The following is a 16,467-nucleotide window of genomic DNA, read 5'->3' on the forward strand; positions in this document are numbered from 1 at the left end:
AAACCTATCATCAAAATTCAGTCATTTTGTACTAAAGCTGTACTAAATTAAAGGCATTTATTTTGGAACGGAGGGAGTATTAGTTTACAGTGTGCATAGATTAGTTTGTTGTGCTGATTGAGCAGGAAGTATAATATATATATATATATATATACTAAATCTGACCAGGTTTCTTTTACCCAGATTTTTTGACTTTTTTCAATCAGTGAAAAACCAACCAATAGGTATGCGACACGTTATTTACTGGGGGTTCTTATAAGGTACACATTGGGGTGCACCTAGAGATTTTCTTCAGGATTTTGTACCAAGTCAACCGGGGCGGTGGAGGTGGGCCTGCATGGCGGAGAGCATAGATGCGTGACGTGATTGATCTTCCCTGCTTTTTTTGCAGATGCATGCATGCAGCGGTGGATAGGCGGTGGGTTTTTTTTTTGCAGTTGCATGCATGCAGCGGCGAGGTTTTCACGACCACGTGCATGTATCGATCGTTTCCAGACTTCTCCCGATGGCCGGCCTCTCAACGTAGGCAGTTGTATTCCTTTTTCCTTCTTCTTTTGTGTCGATTGATGGATGTAGATATCTCTAGATTGCCCAGTTAGAAACGTGCACGACTCAATCGCCTTCATTGTATGTCCCCATAAAAGGAGGTGTTTTCCTCTTTGGTCACACATCTCCCATATCCCACCGATAGATGCCTGCGGTCGTCCCCTCCAAGACTTCGCTGTTGGCATGTCCATCTACGAAGCCTCGACCGCCGGGCCCCCGTTTTCCTTCCCGGCGCTGGCCACTCCATCGCCTTTCCGACAGACGCATCTCCTCCGCCTCCACTTTGCCTATGTGGGATCACACTACCACTGACCATATGGCCGGTTCCTCAGGTCGGGCACCAGATGCTCCGAACCTGCCATATCATGCTCGGCTATGGCGGGAACGAGACGATCGCCTGGGCCACCTCCCATGGTCCTCGGCAGCTCAAAATAAGAGGTGAGAAATCATGCACACCTGCATGTGTTCGATATTGTGCGCAATGATCATAGTGGAGCTTCTGGGTCTCGATCATCACAAACGTGAACATGACAGGAAGGACAGACGGCGTAGGAAAGACGCTCGATCGAGAGACGGCCGCCTCTGGCATCACAAGACCTCTATGTCGCCATGGCAGTTAGACGCGTGATGCGTCCGACAACGCGCCCTCACTCCCAGACAACTCGCAGCCATTCTCCGACGACGACGCTTGCGGCTTGCCCAGCCGCCCTATGCAGCCCTCCCGCCGTCAGCGTGCGAGGTCGCTACGGCCCGGCTACCTTGCGCCCTCTCGCTGTCTCTTTGGTCGCAGCCCGGTGCCGCCTTCCAGCGCAGATGGGAGGCCGCCGCCTTGAGCTCGCGCCAGCCCTGCTGCAAGTCAACCGTGGATGAGGTCGACCCGCACAGACGGGAGACGGCGCAGAGTGTTGGCCGCGCTCGCCGCCGTGGTAATGGGCATGGCCAGGCCAATACGATGATGGACGAGATGGTCTACATCATGAACAACAAGAAAGTGCACGACGGCACCCTCGCGGCCTCGCCAAAACCCCTGTGCCCCAGGCCGTATCTCTGGCTACTCCTCCAGCGGCTCCGCCGTCGCCGTCGCCTGAAGCCTAGCTGACTTCGCCCTGGGCACAGAAAGCGGCGGCAGCGTCAGGGTGCCCGCTGCCTATTGCGGCATCTGCAGGCTCCGGCCCTCCCACGGACTGATGTGCACTGAATATGTCGTCCTGATGGCACATATGTTCGACACTGTCGGTTTCAGTTATGCTTATGCGATATTTGCCCCGCGATGGAGCCAGTCGAACATATGTTGCTTTCACTGCATGGCCGGGTCGAGCTGTGGAATGCCCTGGGGCTACTCACTAAAGCACTATACTCCTCCTACTCATTGTCTTTCTTTCCTTCGAGGTTTAGGACAGTTCGTAATACGCGTCTTCGATAATATGCACATCTCCAAAACGGTATCCTGCATGAGCATTGCAGAAGTGTGGACCAAAGACCTTGTCATGAAGGGCTTGACATATTCCTCAAAAAGAAAGTGTGAGTTGGGTGCTTCAGATTATCTCATGTTTTCAAGGCCTCAAAACAATGATCCATGCAGCCCATCATTTTTTATCTGACACAAGTGTCTGACTTTGCAATAGTGTCCTTTTCCCAAAAAAAAAAAGCAAGTGTCCTAGAAATTAGATAGATTTTATTTTTCATGTCTGCAACTTACTTTGATAAGGTTCATCGATCTGCTAATACAAACGTCCATGGCTGGGACAAATTAGGTGGTTGTGTGTCAAGTCTCGGTGTGTTATGGGATGCAGTTCCACTCTGTGTGGTGAGCCAACTTTCGACTGATTGTAAATATATATATATAGTTTCTTAATATATAAAACGTTTTTTCATTTATTGTAAAAATATATATTTCAAATATAAGTCCCCTTTTCATCAAAAAAGGAAAAAGAAATTGTGAGCTTGCTGTTGTTATCCCCTGTTTTTTGTGAATAATGTTGTGTATACAGTTTTACTTTGGAAAAGTTGTGGTTGTGTGGCCATGTGGATACTCCTGTTACTTTTTCTGTTCCATGCGATATGACTACTTGAGATGTTTTAATGAGTCAGGGAACATATAAAACACATCCAGCGTGAAATATGAAACTATACATAAACCACCAACGACGCGCGACGAGAACTGGCGGTCTCGCGAAGTAAGGGCATATCCATGCACTTAATTTCATCTTTAATTCCACATCCTTATAATTTTCTGAAGTGCAGAATCCCATCTAGGGACTTCCAGTATTTTCTCTTTCATCGGTGACTTCCACTTGAATCCGTTCCCAATGGAAGGTGTGTGATATATACTACATCCCTTTTTGCATAACCTATTTTTGAAAATATGCGTCGCTTATCTACCATTGGTGACTCTAACTTCATATCAGCTGGTTGACTTCCTCAGAACAGTGCACTATATCACAAAGGAATGCCTTATCTACCATTGTTGCTCTGCTTATTCATCTACAATGAGATGCTCTTCATGAAAGACATAAAGTGGGCTGCAACCTTTCCAGTTTCTTCCGGTTCTGCACTACTTACAAGATCAATGTTTTCTTCTTATTTTGTCTTACATGAATGAAATGATCAGTCTCTATGGTGAACATGATCATTGTAATTTTTTGTTTGTTATTCATGCTGGGCTAAGGAGGGAAATGTCTAATTTTATAGCATTGATCAGGTTTTCTCGTCGCAATACTATACTAAAATATAAATCAATGGTGAATGCATATCCCCATATTGCTTTAAAATACAGAGACCCATGTCATAATCAATGAAACAAAAAGCACGCTATATCACCGTTATAGTGTCGCTATAGCGTATTTGGAAGGGACACACTATGTTTAGCAAATTTGCTCGAAATGGCTCTAATCGTGTAAAACATAATTACATTATGTTATAGCACTGTAGTGTGCACGGTGCACCCAACAACATTACGCTGCAGATTGTAGCGCATCAGACCACCCAGGGGTGGCGGCGTCTCTGGACTGGCAGGGGCTGTGGCTTCTTCATCAAGCATTCAATGTTGCAAAAGAAACTTATTTAGTGTTCAAGATTTTGCATGAATCTTACAATGGCAACTCAACATGGCCTGTCAACATGCGACTTTTCAGCAAAATGAATTCACAAGACAAATCAAAGCTCGAACAATAATCTATGACAATTTTTCAGATACCATACCATTACGCATGTATCCACAGCAACCACACACCATTGACTCAATAGTGACATACCCTGGTGTCAAAGTGCACAGAACCGCGTCCAAGAATTTGCACAGGCGCTCTACCATTTCATCACCGACACCAATCTAGCAAGTGGTCGTAGAACGATGAAATGATTTACCATAACGACACAAATTTAGCATGCAAGCTTTAATTGTATTCCCCCTTGTATAAAATGTAGCAACCGTTTTATTCAATAAACTTTTCCAGTGTCCACATATAACAACTTAATGTTCATACATACGTTATAATGTAGAAAACAAGCAACAAGCCAACAACTAAGCCATTAGTTGTACAATTAACAAATAAACTTTTCCAGCGTCCATATATAAGGACTTAATGTTCATACATGAGTACATCATAGTGTAAAAAAACAAGCAACAGCTGAGCCATTATATGGAAAATTAACACATAAACTTTTCCATCAACACATAAAGAACTTTCATATTATGTTTCAACAGGCGCGACGTGCCGCCGCGCGGGCATGCTAGTCCATGACTACGGGTTGCCTTTCTTTTGGTCCTGGAGCCTCCAGAGATGGCCATTCCTTAACGCGTACTACCTTGTTGAAAATACCCAGCGAACAACAAGACCTACTGCAGGCGATTGAGCTCAATTTAGTGCAGGTGCTACACTCCTGTCGGCTGTCGCCAAGTGTATCTTTTGCCACCGCTGAACCAGTTTTATATTTTACTTTTGCGGGGAAATCACAAAGCTTCTTCACGGTCATCAGATCTGCTTGAATCTTGATTGCTCTCTATATATGCTGGTTCCTTTAATGGTCGGTAATGTGATCATGGCTGGTTCGGACGCAATGTCTACGTGCGCGCGTGGCACATATTTAGGGTCTCTTTGATTCAAAGGATTTTGATAGGATATTTGAAGGATTAGAATCCTTAGGAATTTTTCCTACATTGATCGTTTGATTCGTAGGATTGAATCCCATAGGATTTTTTCCTAAGGATTCATTTGTACTACATTTCACAGGAATTCTAACATCCACTCCAACCTCTTGAAAGAAATCCTTTGTTTTTCCAGTGACACAATCAAACAGACTCAAATCATATAGGGATCCAATGGACATGCCATTTCAATCCTACGTTTTTCCTATTCCAGTGTTTTTACAATCCTATGAATCAAAAAGGCCATTACTCTTCTTTTGTCGTGGGAATTCGTTTTGGATAATCTCCCGGAGGACTTTGTGAAGATCGACAAGAATATTGCCTGCCCCGCAAAAGGCAAAAAGAGTCAAACAAGGCGTCGTGCTAGTGACAGGTGACTGATTCCCCGCTAGTTCAAAAGTTCTTATTTGTACGGGCATGTACAATGCATAGCCTCAAGGTGATGCCTCACATGTCATGTAGGATCGGATACGTAAAGTAGGTTCGGATAGGGAAGCGGGTGCTTGAAGAGAAAAAATGTGGTCCGATGACAAAAGCTGAAATGGTTGGAGTGAAAAGTAGAGATACATGTGTATTAGAGTCTTTATTTTCTACTATTTCTTAATAAGGACCATTAGTGATAGCTTGCATTGGAAAGAAAAAATAAATATAGATGTCTCAAATTACTTTTTGTCATGGGACATATGTATCCATATGCCACCATTGTACATGCCCTACGTAGCAAATAGGAATACCCCTTTTTGCCTTTGTTCCGAGCTCTGACTGGTAGCCAAAAGCAAAGCATTCTACACTAGAAAGTAGAAGCACACGATCGAAATCGAATTTCAGTTTCACGTTTCGCTTGCCGACGCTGTCATGTCGGGGTGAGTCGCATGCATCCCACCGACCATCGCACCGACGGGGTTCCCCATGCATGCTCAAACCTCAAACGGGAGCAGAAATTTTAAGCGTGTTGGAGCAGCAGCCGGCCACCGCCGGTATAGACGATGGATGTGACTTGTCAACACCCAATTAGCGTACGCGTACAGCCCACATGTCAGCATGCATGCATGTAGGGTCAAAGCATTCTGTTTTAATTTTTGCGGAGAATACAACTGGTTAACGCAGACGCCTGACGTGCATCGATGAACCAAGGTTGCATATCGTACACCCATGGTTTAGCAGAAAAAAGGATGTTAAAAAGAAAAACTTGCCACATGAAAAAGATCAACATATTAAAATGATGAGTTTGGTGAAACGTTGTTTAACAAATGTTGAAAAATACTTCCTCCGTCCTAAAATGTAAGACGTTTTTTGACACTATCCTAGTATCAAAAAACGTCTTATATTTCTGGACGGAGGGAGTAAATCAGGGTTCATGTCTTAGACTTCACATTGGTGCTCGCATTTTTCTTAATTTATTTTAGGCCTCCTTTGATTCATAGGATAGGAATATAATAGAAATAGTAAAGTCACAAGAAGTGAGATGACATGCATCTCACTTTCTACATGGACACAGATGTCACTTATTCATAGGATAAGGAAATTTTCATTGAGTCTAGACTAAGACCTCCTTTGGTTTGTAGGAATTTCATAGGATAGGATTTTCAAAGGAAAAATCCTATGAAGCCCTTTGGTTTGTAGGAATGAGTTCCTATTCCTATGTAGGATAGGGTCCAATCCTTCACATTTCGAAGGAAAAAAAATGTTAGGCTAGACCCAATGAAAAATTCCCATCCTATGCATCAAATGACATCTTTTTTTAAGGAATTGAGATGCATGTCATCTCACTTCCTATGAACTTCCTATTTCTACAATATTCCTATCCTATGAATCAAAGAAGGCCTAATTTTTTTCTCTGAAATGTGAAGGATCGGTTTCTATCTTACGTAGGAATAGGAATTCATTCCTACAAACCAAAGGGCTCCAAAGGAACCAAAGGAGGCCTCAGCCTTTCCGACAATGTTGGGAGATGTTCCCGTCGACTACGAGGCGCCTGTGATGACTTCGTCAATCTCAAGATGTGATGACAACTCAGTATCTCTGAGGTTCTCACAGGGGTAAGGTTTGCGTGTGCGCGTTGGGGTGAGTGTATGTGTGTGCATCTATACGAGCATATGCAAATTGTACCGCGTTCAAAAATATATTTAAAAATGAGCGTACAACACAAATTGTTTAGCAATTATCAAAATGTAAGCAGTTTTACAATATCCCCCGCCACTTCCTTGCCGGAGCCGGACAAAACTTGCTGTAGTAGACGGTCAGGAATTTATCGTGCTAAAACTCCATAGAACCAACACACCAATACAAGAACTGGCGTCGATGAAGAGTAGCGTATACCAGAAGGATCCAATCTAAAGACACACGAACATAGACGAGCGACAACCGGATCGGAGCGAATCAACCAAAAATATATGCATCAAAGACACACCTCCACACGCCCACAAATGATGCTAGATGCATCACTGGAGCGGGGCTAGGCGGGGAGAACCTTATTCCATTTTTAGAGAGCCGCCACCGTCTTGACTTCCTGAGCAGGACACAAACCTAGCAAAACTCAGAGAAACATCTAAAACTAAGCCCTCCCACCGACAAGAGCCGAGATCCACCGCGCCCCCAGGGCCATTGGAGACGTGGCGGACCGGCAGCGGTGCCGACGGGAGGCGGAGGAACCCTAAGCTTGATACTAGGATTTTTTTTCAAAAGTAGCATGTTTTTTACAGCAATTTCGGAAATTAGCAGTGCTAACTAGTTATTTGCAAAACTAGCAACCCGTCGGCCTCCCAGTGGCCGAAGAGTGGCTCTTCGGCCAGCAGTTGACCGAAGTAGGCACCTCGGCCTCGCGTTGGCCGAAGAGTGCCCCAACTGGGCCGAAAAGGACTCTTCAGCCTCCCATAGGCCGAAGAGCACTCTTTGGTCAACCGTAGGCCGAAGAGTCCCTGTGCCCCACCTTTTCGCGTTAATGGTTGACCGAAGTTGCATGGTTGCGCTCTTCTGCTTACGGTAGGCCGAAAAGTTTTATTTATTTAATTATGACTTACGAATGTTGCGTAACCATTTTCCATCTTAGCCATTGAAAAAAAATTGCACAGCCCTTTCCGTCAATATTTTACCGCCAACTCTTTTCCCTCCATATGTTCCCGCCACCCGTTTCCCGCCAACCCTTTCCCGCCATATGTCCCCGCCACCCATTTCCCGTCAACCATTTCCCGCCATATGTTCCCGTCAACCCTTTCCCTCCATACCCCAGTCGTTCTTTCTCGCCATTTTCTCCTCTCTACCTATAAAACCCCCTTCACACGGAGGTGAATAAGCAGTCCAGTGTAGTCGAGATGTCCCATTATCCTTTCGATCATAGTTTTCATCCTGGGATGAGCAGATGTCTTCTGAGGCTAGCCACCGATTTTAGGATGGACAATTGGATAGTTCCATGGGACGAACTCACTGGTAGTGACACCATAATGAATGAGTTGGCTCACAAATTACGTAGGTCTGGGTGGCCTGAAAGGACCTATGAGGAGGTACGTAAAGAACTTCTTAGGTTGCATGAAAGGTGGAAGAAGGTAGTGGAGCCGAAGAGTGATACTTTCAGAAGGATTGCAGAAAAGAATCCATTTTTATGGACTTAGGAGAGCAAGGAGGAAGATGATATCTTCATGCCGCCGCTTCCGGGTTCCGTATCGTCGAAGGGCAAGAGTTATGCATCGTCCAAGGGCAAGAGTTCTGCATCCACGAAGGGCAAGAGTTCTGCATCAACGGAGGCAAGAGGACCGCATCATCGAAGGGCAAGAGTTCTGCATCAACGGAGGATGACGATGATGACTTCATGTAGTATGTAAGCTGTATTTCAGTTCTACCTTAATTTTAGGGCATTATGTTCTACCTTAATTTCATTTTGTAGTATGTAAGCTGTATTTATTAAGTTCAACCGCACCGTTTAATTCAGATGTGCTTGTATCTTAATTATCGGTTGTAATATCTTTGGAAATGTAACTGAAATAACAATGCGAATTAATAGTAATATGTCTCTCGCATACATAAAACGATATATGTCTCCTGATCAGATAAAAACAAGTGCGATAGTAACACATACATGAAGCATTTCTCATACATAAATACTAACTCACAGATGCGAATAGTCTGAAACTAACATAGATAATGACTCATACATAGATAACCATATCACCGCGGGGACGACGACGAATCTGGGTCTTCCTCGGGCGAGGACCGGAAGGCGATAAGCGTTGAGGCGGTGGACGATGCTCACGATAACCACGACCATAGATAACCTCGTCTGTCATTGTCTGTGTCTCTTGTGATGGTGGTGGTGGTGGAGTGTGAAACACGTTGTGCGAGAAGTCATAAGTGTTTTTAGCTTGGTCATCGTCATCGCCATAGCCCTCTAATCCACATCCAGCACCACTAAGTATTGGTGACTGCACTGAATTCATGAACTGTTGCGACTGGTTGCCTACCGCAATATAGTAAAACGGGTAAAATTAATTTGCGAACCTACAATGTTGAAAAGAATGTACAAAGTAGTGTTACCTAGTTCCATTTGATGAGACCAGGAAGAGGTCCCTGGTTGAGAAGGCGATGGCTGATTCCAGGAAGAGCTCCCTGGTTGTGAAGGAGATGGCTGATGCACGGAGAGGCGTGGTTACTGCACGGAGTGTCGTGGTTCTGAACGCTGCACAGAGTGTCGTGGTTCTGAATGACGGACAGAAGGGCGTGGGGGACAATGTGCCGGACAAGGAACGACAACATCCGTAGATCGTCTACATGTAAGTGATGTGTAAATCCCTCTTAACTTCTCATCCATACGCCTCAACCATGAGAGATGCTCTGGCTGTGGGATAGTATCCCCCCTCTCAACCTGCCGCATTAAAGCGAAAACCTCCTCTCGCGCCTGGACTGTCAAGTCACTCTACACATGAAGAGTTAACCCATTGTATATGAGAAGGTTATGATAAAACTACACATATGAGAAGCATGACACGTACCGCGTGGTGTCTCGTTCCCAGAACAGAGGTAGTTGGGTACATATCGCTGGTGAGAGGGGCTTCAATCTGATCAGGAGCAGCTGATGGAACCAAGTAGATCCTTGTTTTATGCCGGTAAGTTTGTAAATACAACCCAAACTTGTCCCAGTCAAAGGGCCGAACCTCATTCCAGATATTTGTCGGCGTCGTAGTCCATTCTTGAACGTAAGGGCTAATGCTCTGAAGCCAAACAGCCATGGACTTGTTTCCTCCTACGCGACTGTACCTAAGATTGACATGCGCGTTACATGGTTAGATATATTATGAATGTAGTGCTGACAACTTTAATATTATTACTCACTTGTGAACGTGGTCTGGTATCCGTGGAATATCTGGAATTGCAGGCTCTTGACATAGACCAAACTGTCTCATCACCCTATGAAGAGCCATCTCCTCAACCGTCACGTCGAACACCAACTTGGCCTTGGTCATCCAGTAGTGCCGATCTCTAGTGCATAAGGCAGATATCCCAACTGGATACCTGGATGTTATAGTCTGATACGAGTAGGGCTCCGAGATAACTTGATCCTCGTGCAAACTATCAAACTGCACCATGAAGGACGGGTAGCGGCCCTTCACCTGGGTATGTGCAAACTGTCTCTGTACATGACAACAAATTTACATTAGTAATACTATTGCATGGCAAAAATAATCGAAAGAATTACATAATTTAAAAGTACCTCTCTTCGTGCCCAAACAAATCCCATAGTAGGCAAGTCGCCGATAGCAGGCACGTAAGCCCCTGCTACGTCCTCCAACCCAAACGGTGTGTCAATGGAGACATAGGGTCGTTCAATAGGGAATCTCTCGTATGACCAGAGCTGCAACAATAGTGGACATCCAACCAGATCTGATTTTCTAGACTTCAACAAGCAACCTTTGCACAAGCCTCTGTACGTAGATGCTAACACGGCAGAACCAAAACTCCTCTGCACAATATCCGCAGGGCAACGTGCGTCAGCTATCTCTCGTGCAATACCGATGAGTCATGCATCAACAGTGGTCACGTGGTTCTCCATGAATATCGTCTTACCGAACAACCGTAGAAATTATGCCTCTAGGGATCGATCAATCCGTGCGTCTGACAAATCTACTACGGGGTATCCTAATGAGACAATCTACATAGAAAACATACGATTGTGTGAACGATGTACTATTGGTAACTAAAATAACAACATAGTCATGTGGCCACGAAAGTTACCTGAAACTGGCTCAACCACCTAAAACGTGGCCCGTGAGGATCATCGTCTAAGCCCGTAGCAGTTGGCACCATGGCTAGAAAACGGGCCTGCATATTTGCAAGCCAGCCAGGTTCTGCCTCTAAAGGACCTATGGCATCACCGGCCAAAGGTAATCCCAACAAGTAGGAGACATCCTGTAAAGTAGGCGCCATCTCTCCCCAGGGAAAGTGAAAGGTATGTGTCTCTGGTCTCCATCTATCTACTAAGCAAGTAAGGAGTGACCTGTCGTAAGAGAATCGTTTCACTTGCCTCTTTTTCAACTGCATTGGTTCACCTTCCTCATCCAAGTTCGTATGGTCAACCCACTCTTCAACGTACCCTCAACCAGCCGTGCCAAGGGTAGAAGTCCAGCCCAACTTAACCTACAAAAAAGAGAATGTAGCATGAAAAGTAAGTAATTATATGTTTCAATACCTATGTCAAACATGTAAGGCATTATATGTATCAATACCTATCAACCCATGAAGGGTGTATCATCCAGTTAGTCTTTGGGGTGCGAGTGACCAAAACATCTAAGTTCTTGCCCCCTTGCATAAGTGCAGCCCGGTGAACTCTATCAATCGTACCATCAAGCAACGGATACAAAGACATATCTGCAATCAAAACATAGTCCAGACAATACAAATTAATACATAGTTCAGACATACAAAGTAAAACATAGTCCAGAGGACATTATAAATTAAAACATAGTTCAGACATACAAAGTAAAACATAGTTCAACGACATTACAAATTAATACATAGTTCAGACATTACAAAGTAAAACATAGTCCACACGATATTACAAATTAAAACATTCTCCCCCACATTATATAGCTTGTGAGTTATTCCTTCCTCGTCCTCCCCTTCGGCCTCGACTGCCACGACCACGTCCACCTCTTGCTCCCATTTTTGCAGCCGTCGATGTGGAAGCACTCGTTGATTGGAAGCACCGTCTTTGTTCAGGTCGGGACAATATTTCAACCTATGCCCATAAGCCGCGCATAACAAACATTGTCTGGTTGCTCCACTAGCCTCAGATCGGTCCATATCGTTTCGGATTTGATGGGCCTTACGTTGACCCCTACTTGTTCGGGATCCGAGATGTATACTCTCTCACTGTCGTTAACCTTGTTGAAATTGCCAACGACTCTAAACCCTGTCATCTCACCGGTCCATGTGTTCAGTACAACCTCTTTTAAGTAGTATGGCGACACAAAGGAGACGACATCCAACTCAATCTGGCCACAGGCAGCCAACACATGTGAGCAAGGTAGGTGCAGCAACTTTGGTTTGTTGCATGTACACTCACACATTGGATAAAATTCTGTTCCAATTTTTAGCTCATGCGTCTTCACCTCATTTGCAGAACCAAAACCATCGGTAGGTAGCTGAACCTCATACCTCCTTTCCTGATTACCTACGAGTCTCACAGTGTGCTTCTTTGCTTTCTCTATCTTCTCTGCCATATACTCCATGACACGGCTACAGTAAGGTGTGTTCTGATTATCTATAATATGCTTCTTTGCTAACTCGTGCCGGTCTCTGAAATATCTCAAAGTGCCATGGAATACAGCCTCCACAATAGCTGTGAGTGGCAATGCTTTAGTCCCTCTCAGTACAAAGTTATACACCTCTGCAAGGTTGGTTGTCATGTGGCCATACCTAGCTCCATGGGTGTCATGCAGCAAAGACCAATTCATGGGAGGCTCTTTCTCTATACACTCTGAAAAATCCTTTATTGCCCTCCCCTTCTTTCTCTTAGTATTAGGAGGGTCAATTGCTGGCAAGTCACAAAGACCAACTGGCTCCTCTAGCTCCGCCATGAGTGTTGCTAATTGTTGTTGGTATTTTTCCATTTTCTTCCTGGCACAGACCCGCTTCTTAGTAAACTCATCAAGTTTTGACCAAATAAATTGGTATTTACGCTCCTGGTTCTGCTTGCACGGTTTTTTAAACAAGTTCATCAACCACTTGTTCTTGAACTATGAGAAAAAGTTAGCCCCAAGATGGCGCATGCACCACCGGCTCTGCAAATCCTTCCAAGGTGTTGGTTCGTCTACTGTTGGATTCCTTACTGTCTTCACAGCCTTCAATATACCAGCATGCCTATCATGAATGAGACACACGTTTGGTCGATCCTTCACGATGGCAATTTTCGCTTGCCGAAAGAACCATACCCAGCTCGGAAAGTTCTCACCCTCCACAAATGCCATGGCAAGTGGAATGATTTGATTGTTTCCATCCACACCAATGGCAGTCAGGATTTTCCCTTTGTACTGACCAGTCAGGAATGTACCATCCACAAACATCACAGGAGGGCAATGCCGGAAAGCTTCAATGCACATAGCAAAAGAGAAGAGTACTCGTTTCAACACCTTGAAACCTGGTATACTCAGCAACCTTGTATGTTGTACGTTAACATAAGTGCCGGGATTCCTCTCCTTCAGTACATCCAGGAGACAGACAACATTATCATATGAGTCGAAGAACGTCCCAAACCTTTCCTCCATAGCCTTCTGCTTAGCCCTCCAAGCCTTCCCATAAGGAATGTTATAATTCCATCTGACCTTCACTGCTGTCTGGATGTGTTTTGCTTCCATATCTTTTTTCTCCACCATCTCAATATACATGAGTTGTGCAATGAGAGTTGAAGTCAGGTTTGGATGACGAACCAACAAGTTTTTCCTCACACAATTATGTGGGACCACATTGGTGACAACCCAGTGGATGTTATACTTCGGCATGTGCCCGTGCACCTTCGCAGGACAACCTGTTTCAACACACTTCACGGTATAGTTTGTTGGGTTTGATATGTGTGTCCGGAAAATCCTCTAAGTAGACATAGCCCACTTTATCACCGCATACTTCAATTTTTTCTTTGTATCAAACATAGCCCCTATCTGGACTTGGTTCAGATTATATTGCCATGGAGTCTCATGGCCATCGTTCACAGTAAGGCCGATGGATATGTCCTGATTCCATGCAGAAGGAATCGGTACCTCCACTTCATCCTCAGAATTTTCAGAATCAAGATCCTCCGCATATCCATCCTCGTCCTCTTCCTCCATCACCCTCTGCATTTCATCGCCTTCATCATCCCCATTAGCAACACCAAAACCAGCAAATATTATTGACTGAATATTCTGCACAGTATCATGACCACGAACATTGTCCAGCATGTAGTCTGACTCTTTCTCGGCTTGGCTAGGATCCACATCCGGTGGCTGTGACCCGGATAAATGAATCTCGTTAGCAACTTGACTACCCTGGCCGGGTTCATACCCCACATGGATTTGTACGGTATTATCCTCCTTTGCCACTGGCTGCACTAGGACATATGAGTGGATTTTTCGGTCTCGGCAACGACTTAACAGGGTCAACCAATGCTGGCTCCTATCTATTGGCATCAACTCCCACCTGAAATTTTTATAGGATTTGGTCCACAATGCATGAATACTAACGGAACATACTTCAGGATCCAACCCAAAACTAGTAGTCAACCAGTGCTTCAACTGTCTAATGTCTAGTCTGTCTGGGTATGAAAGTGTCATGACGCCATTTTTAAACTCGCTAAGATCAACCCCCAACTCATTATATCGAACATTACCAGGGCCATAGTAAACAGTCAATTTACTGATACAGACATTTTCACCCGTGAGACATTGCCACCTTCTAATTAATCGCAATGAACAAAATTATTACCCGCTACACTAACTATCCGCTAAAATGCCAGCACAAACCAATTAACACTAAAAAATGTGATGCTTGATTATACCTTCGACGCGTGTGGCCACCTCACGGAGAACTTGCACCAACAGACAACACCAACGCCACCCCCTCGGTGGCACGAAGCTGCACCTCTTCCTCACCAGCCAAACTGCCTCCTCCTCCTCCTCAGCCCACCATGGCTTCTCCTCCTCCTCACCCCATCATGACTCCACCTCACTTGTACGCACAAATAGCTATCCCATTGGGAAAAAATGACCGTAGGCCGGTGGAGATGGCTATGATCTGCCGTTTCTATGGTTTGGATTCGAAAATAGGTGGAGAAACAAAGAGATCAGCGAGGGTGGGGGCGATGTACAGAGAGGAATGAGAGAGCGAGCAAGAACAGCGAGAGGAAAAAGAAACCAGCTCGGGCCTTATCCAAAGCACTTCGGCCGCTGGTTAGCCGAAGAGGTCTTCGGTCGCAGGCTGGCCGAAGAGGCCCATCTTTGGCCCAGTTCGCGCAGTCTTCGGCCACGCTTAACCGAAGAGGTCTTTTCAGGCTTCGGCCGGCCGAAAAGGCCCACTTCGGCCAACGGTTGACCGACGGGGTGCTAATTTTGCAAATAATGTGTCAACACTGCTAGTTTCCAAAATTGCTATAAAAAACGTGCTACTTTTGAAAAAAAATCTGATACTAACGTGGTGTTGGAAGTGTGATCAATTTTTTCTACAAATATATTCAAAATTCCAGAAAATGCTAAAATAACTTAATATGAGATTGAGTGAGTAGTTTAAAACACAGAATGCAGTACAAATCTGGATAACATCATAAATAACTGGTCCCACACCACCCCATTTGGCCTCGCCGATGGTGAATCTGGATGTCCCATGCCTCAGTGCCGCTCAACCTAGCTAGTTATTTGCATCAAGTTATTATTAGTTAAAATCCTAGAAAGCTTTTGAATTCTACCTACTAGCAGCGCCCCGCAGCCTAAGAGCATCTCCAGCCGTTCGCCCCCCAGGGGCTCGAAATATCGCCGTTTGGGGCACACCGGCGCTAAAATCGGCGTGGGGGCGATCGGCTTCCCAGCCGCCGCCCCCAGTCGCCTCTTTCGGCCCACTTTTGGAGCAAATTTGCCCACTTTTCGGCCCACTTTTGGTGGCAATCGGCCAGCTATCGACGCAAATTGGCCCATATTCGTCGTGCTTCGGCGCAAATTCAACAGAAGCTATTTTTATCACTTAGTTCATCACAGAAAATCAATAGAAATCAAATAGCTCAATACAAATTATATAGTTCAACAAATAAAAACTCATATTTGTTCACACGCTGAGCTAGGTGTTGCCCTTGAGCCTCCATAGGTGCTCCACCAGATCTTGCTGCAGTTATTGATGTACCAGTGGGTCTCGAATCTCCCGACGCATATTGAGGAAGGCAGTCCAGGTTGCCGGTAGCTGGTGATCAACTTGGGCAAGAGGACCCTGCTTGTAATATGGTTCAGTGTCAAACACTGGCTCTTCCTACTCGCTCTCAATGATCATGTTGTGCAAGATGACACAGCAAGTCATGATCTCCCACATTTGATCTTTGGACTAGGTCTGAGCGGGTTACGGGACAACAACAAATCAAGATTGGAGCACACCAAATGCCCGCCCGACATCCTTGTTGCAAGCCTTCTGAACCTTCGCAAAGTGGGAGTTCTTGCCTCCAGGCACAAGGTTTGAGATAGTCTTCACAAATGTGGACCATCTTGGATAGATGCCATCTGCTAGGTAGTATCCCTTGTTGTAGTGCTGCCCATTGATCTCGAAGTTCACCGGAGGAG

General features: G+C 45.1%; 1 long non-coding RNA gene across 1 annotated transcript; it reads left to right on the top strand.

Annotated features, from left to right (window-relative positions):
- Positions 1 to 677: 677 nt before the first annotated feature.
- On the top strand, positions 678 to 3,239 carry LOC123110783 (uncharacterized). Its single transcript, XR_006453704.1, has 3 exons — positions 678 to 984; positions 1,081 to 2,862; positions 2,972 to 3,239. It is a non-coding gene; the product is annotated as an uncharacterized lncRNA (long non-coding RNA).
- The last annotated feature ends 13,228 nt before the right edge of the window (positions 3,240 to 16,467 follow it).

This window comes from Triticum aestivum, chromosome 5B (assembly GCF_018294505.1).
Source record: "Triticum aestivum cultivar Chinese Spring chromosome 5B, IWGSC CS RefSeq v2.1, whole genome shotgun sequence".
NCBI classification, from domain to species: Eukaryota; Viridiplantae; Streptophyta; class Magnoliopsida; order Poales; family Poaceae; genus Triticum; species Triticum aestivum.